A 6,000-nucleotide genomic window follows, 5' to 3' on the forward strand; every position below is an offset into this window, starting at 1 on the left:
ATTATAAATTCTTTCAATGCAGTAGTATACAGATATGGATCCTGTATACTGTCTCCTTCACAGGATAACAAAAACAAAAACCCTAAACCAACAACCAGGTTTATAGTTCTGAATTGCTCATAATTGCTACAGTTTCTTTTCCAGACCCTTTTTTCCTACACTCCTTGTCAGGGCTGTTGCTACCTAAGAGATAGTGCAGGCAGCTGTCAAAGACAGAAGGTGTCAGAGGGCAGCAAAAAATGTGCCCATATCAGTTGTCCTATATCACACTCTGGCATGTTAGTACAAATGTGCTTTCCCCTTTGACTTTTGGTAACAATGCAGGACTGTGACCAGTGCTGGCTGAGGCACTCTGCATGCTGGGGTCCCTGCCTTCCCTGTCACAAACACATCAGCCTCCCATGGAGAGCAGGACACACATCTGGCTCTTGCAGCTGGGCCCTGGATGTGTACTGCAGGTCAGAACTATCTAGCTGCTGGCATCTTTTTGTGCAGTCTGGTTGTAACCTGGTCACATGGCTAGGAGTGTTGTTCTGGAGTCTCTTGAAAGCAGTTTTCCCAGTCAGTGTTCTTTCCAAGCCATGGCTACGTGGATGCAACAGTTTTCCTTCATCCCATCCTTTCCTGGATAGGATGCGAGATCTCTCACGTCCTAAGACACATTTTAATGGGAGAAAGGGAAACAGAATAGGGTGCTATAAAATGCTGATAACTCCAAATGTGGGAAAGGTAATTTTATTCTCATATCTGGGTATCCATTCTCTAGCCTGTAGATCATCACTATTTGGCTTTGGGTTTTGGACTTCTGTTTTGATAACTGGGGCTGTCTCCATATAGCTCCTGCAAATTACCCTATAATAATGAAGGTTGCAGTTGATGTCATATAATCCTATCCACATCACTATAAAAGAAAGATTCACCTTAGCAAAGAGCTTTTGGACTATTTCTAGACAGCAATCAGGCTCTGGAGGCAGCAGAAAGTTGACTTTTATGGCTGCAGCTGATGCATAGTTTTAGGTACAGGGAATTTTGTTAACCCAGCTGGGAGCTGTTAAGTGCCTAATCTGGATCACAGGAAACAAAGACACACTCGGGATAAAGGATCAGCATTTCCTTGAAATCTGAAGCTGATACACAGTGTGTGTGGGGAGAGTGTGTCTGTTGTGGGTGGTGTTTTGTAATCACTAGCACTAGCTGATCATCCAGGCTTAGCTGATGATTCAGATAGCACCCCAAGGTTTTATCCCTCTTTGACAAATTCAGCAGTATCCTTCACAGACTAGTGGTGTACATTATGCTGTTTTTTCTTTTAATCTGCCTTGGTGATCATGAAAGAACTTGCCTAATTTGTGAATTTGCAAATAAAAGTCTTCTGTTTTTTTTCCTAAAGGAAAGGTACACAAACACAGACTTAATGTACCAGCCTGACAATAATTTTATATGAAGCATATCAGAAATTCAGATCATCATGAATTGGCTGTAATTGAAATAGAATTACTGCAGCTAATTCCTGACACTAGGACTCAGGAGGAGGTATTAACAGCCAGAGAAGGGGCAATCAGAGAACCATAATGACTGAAGATTAAGGACTTCATACTGTCAAAAGGCTGCACTAGCTGATATGTTATCATTTATTCAGAGTGTTTGGGCTGTTATGTGATGAGTAGACCACAGATTTTAATTTTATCTTAAATTCTTCCAAGAAGTACTTTGCATTTTGTCAAATCAGAATAAATTACACAGTTTGTTTTTTGCCAGATCAGTTATCCAAAATATACATAAAATAAAGCGATTCCTGAAGAAAGAGCTGGGCTCTAGACACCTGCTGGGAACTTCAGTATTTGTTTCCTGACACCATGTTTGCTTGCCAGCCTGCAGGATAAGTGCTTCTGATGGGAAGAGAGAGGAAGGAGATTGTGGACAGGCAGTCCTTGGAAGTGAAAAAGGAAATTCAGCAAACTGCACTCCTACTGAGACATGACAGCACATTGGCTAGTAATAGATGTGCCTATTTTCTGAGGCATATTGGCCTTCCCTATTTGCCTGCATTTAGCCCTACTGGAGGAAAACAGAGAAGAAGACATGGGGATGGAGGCTGCCAGAAGCTTGGTTTTGTCTCTATTTTTTCTTGAATCGGGCAACACTGAGAGGCTTGGAATATTTACACACTGAAATGTATTCTCTAGACATTCCTCAAGCTCATCTTTCATCCTACACAATGTTCAAACTTTCACTTCAGCTCCATTAACAGCCAAACACCTGTTTTGGCTGACACAAATGTTTTGAGTTCTGTTTTGACAAAAGGTGCCAGACTGAATGTACTAGATAAAAATGTCCTTCATGCACTTACACTCCTGCAGTTGCAAACAGATCTGGTACAGACATCAAAACCACCTTTCAGTTCACAAGAACCACTGGGGAAGAATAGGGGTGTTTATTCACTCCTCATGTTCTTTCATACCTCAGATAACTCAGGAGTTGCAGGAACTATGGGTTTAGATTGATTTCCTTAACACCAGCATTTCCTTGAACTGAGATACCAATTCATGGCCATCAGGGGTCTTGGACATTGGCAGCTGGGGTTTTTTGTTGCAATTATAAAAATTATTTAGAATACTAAAAGCTGCAGATGAAATCCAGCTGGGCAGGTAAATTTTATACATTAATGTGAAGACATATGAATGTGAAGGAAATTCATACAATTCACTTCATACAGCAAAGTAAGATTTTGATTCTTCTTTCTTTCTTTTTCTTTCTTTCTTTCTTTCTTTCTTTCTTTCTTTCTTTCTTTCTTTCTTTCTTTCTTTCTTTCTTTCTTTCCTTCCTTCCTTCCTTCCTTCCTTCCCTCCTTTCTTTCTTTCTTTCTTTCTTTCTTTCTTTCTTTCTTTCTTTCTTTCTTTCTTTCTTTCTTTCTTTCTTTCTTTCTTTCTTTCTTTCTTTCTTTCTTTCTTTCTTTCTTTCTTTCTTTCTTTCTTTCTTTCTTTTCTTCCTCCCTTCCTTCCCTTAGCACAGACCATTTCAGCTGAAAGGAACCTACAGTGATCATCTAGTCCAACTGCCTCACCAGTTCAGGGCTGATCAAGCTAAAGCATGTTGTTAAGGGTATTGTCAAAGTGCCTCTTCAACACTGACAAGCCTGGGGCATCTACCACCTGTTCATGAGGCTTGCTCCAGTGTTTGACCGCCCTCTTGATAAAGAAATGCTTCCTAAGGTCCAGTTTGACTCTCCCCTGGCACAGCTTTGAACCATTACCATGTGTCCCACCTCTGGTTAACAGGGAGGAAGAGATCAGCATCTCCTTCCTGCCTTGCTAAGTGGCCAGCTAGGCAAAGGGGCTTGTACCATTTATGATCTTGCCTTCCACAAAAAATCTGAAACTTCCAAATTCTTTTCATACCTGCAACACAAAATTTCTTCTTCGTCGGATCTGTTACACACAGGCTCTAATGAGAAGCTGATTTGCCTTTGGAACTGGAATACTTTCTTCCCTTTCCTCATGACAAACAAAAGTAAATCACACCAGTATGTATGTCAGCCTTTTTCCATCTGCACTTGCAAAAAGTTTTGCAAATTAGAGCTTCTAGGAAGTGCTACTGCCCCTTTCATTTAAAAGAATAGGCATTCTGTTGCATTCTTTTGTAGAGATCAATTTGCAGGTAGGTGCCAATTTGTAGGATTTGATCCTCAACAGACATTCCAAAATATCCATTTCCCTTTTGCACACTAAAATATAGTTTTGAATAGTTTATCAAATTAATTTGATTTGTTATTTGGGTTGTTGTATTGTTTTTTGTTTTTTCTTTTTCTCTTTTTGAATCATACAAGCACTAGTCAATGCTTCTTCCCAAGCACTCCTATGAGGGTATATTTCCCTGTTTACAAATGGCACATAGGCTTATAAGATGGAAGAAATTGTAAAGAGAAAGCAACATGCAAAAGGCAGAAAAAATGGGTATTATTATACCTTTCTTAAAGATCAGTGGAAATTACTCCCAGAGTAATTTTCTCTGTAATCCACTGCCTCAATGTGCTGGTGAGAACATACAAAAGACAAGGGTAATTTATTGTATAACAATTCCCATGCAGTAAACATTATTCATGGTTTGGTGGCATGCTCCTCCCTTGGGAAATATTATCTAGTTTTGCTTTGAGACTCCTGCAATTAACACTTCTCTGATGATTTCTGGAGTTTTTTTGCATGAATAGGCAGGAGGAGCATCATAAGAATTCACTACGATCTGCTCTCATCCTCTGCAGTTTGCAGTGGGTCTCGCTAGGAGGACAAATTAAGTCATCCTTGACTGAGGAGTTGTCCTTGGTCCTTGTACACTGAGCAGTGCTCCCAGCTGTTCAATCTTTCCACGGGAAACAGCCACCCTGCCATGGATATTTGAGAATAAAAGTCTTTCTCTTGCTCTCAGTTCAGCTCGGTTCCCCATCCAGTTTTGCTTTTTTTTGTAGTTATGGTGGCTGCCACAATATCATCAGGGGGAATTGATACAGAGTAGGCACATTCTCCACTGACTTCTCCAATCCCTGCATAGTAATAAGAAAAAAAAATCTCAATTCCTAATGTTTCTGCTCATTTTAAGTTCTGGATAAATACAGTGAGAAACTGGCTCTCTACATGTTCTTTTACCCACCCACCAAACACAGCATCAGAAAAATTGCTGGCCACCACATCACATTTGTATCTGGCAACCTGAAGATCACATGGCTAGGAGCAAGTAATACACCTGTTAATGTAGCTTCAAATTTTGAAGGCCCTGTGGGTCAACGAGTTACCTCAAGATGAACATGTGTGACTTAAAAAGCAGTGCCCATCTCCATTTTTATTGTGATTTTTCTGAGGAGTGAAACCCCTGGTGCTCCTGCAAGTGAGCACCTCTGCTCTCAAGGAGATCATGGGCTCACACAAGATGCAACAGAGTTATCTTGTTGCACATTTCTGAGGGCATGAAAATGCTCTCTGGAAAGTTAATGTTCATGTTAATTTTTTTTTTGGGGGGGGCAACTCGTTTAAAGATTATACAATAATAGGAAAGAGGAGAATCCAAATCAGAATGTTTACTATGTTTCAAGGTGCCAGGTTTTCATATTATAATCATTAGAATTCACAAACATCACTGCAATTATGTTGATACTGTCCACATCCAGATTGTTTTGAAATAAAGTACCAGAAAATTAAATGCCAGAATTTACATCACTCCAGACCATTTATCGTGCTACACAATTATTACACCCTTCAATTGCCAAGTACATGCCACTTCTCTAAGACAGCTTAATGTGACCTGGAATAGCTTTGCTTTAATATTCTCTTAGGTTGGGTCTACATTAGCAAATAGTGCTGCATAATAGGAAGGGATGTGTAGAGTACAACAGGTGATACAGAGGATGTGATGTAGGCACATTTTGGAATGGATTTACTTTGGACTGGGTCTAGTCTAATCCTGTAAACTGAATGCTTGGTAGTGTTTGGAGCACCCAGAGTGTATATTTTGGTTTATTGTCATCCAGAAGTTAGCATGTTTTCACTAGAAATATGAAACATAGCAGAGTAAGAGTGACAACTGAGAAATTTGCTTGAAAAACTCATTCCTTGCCTGAACTGAAACTCTTCTGTGGAAGTACCTTAGAGACAAATTGGTTTTCAATGTGAGGAATCAAAAAAAAACTGAAAGCCAGAGAATCCATACTATGAGACTGTAGCTGATTAATTTTAATGCTTCAAACAAGTGACAGGGTCCCATGTGAATTTCCCAGTGTAGGTTTCAGGCTGCTGTGTCTGCACTTGGCTCTGGCATCCAGATGTGGTCAGACAGTGGGGATGGCAGGGAGATGGGGCCCATGTAGAACAAGACAAAGCACACCTGCACCTCACAGCTTATTTCAGAGAGGGCAGATCTGGTCAAGGCCAAGGTGCTTCATGAGAAAGACAAAAACTGGGACTTAACACTGAGCATGTCAGCTTTGTAGGCTGGAATTAAGGACAGGCTGTG

The sequence above is a fragment of the Haemorhous mexicanus genome, chromosome 1, assembly GCF_027477595.1.
Source record: "Haemorhous mexicanus isolate bHaeMex1 chromosome 1, bHaeMex1.pri, whole genome shotgun sequence".
NCBI lineage: Eukaryota > Metazoa > Chordata > Aves > Passeriformes > Fringillidae > Haemorhous > Haemorhous mexicanus.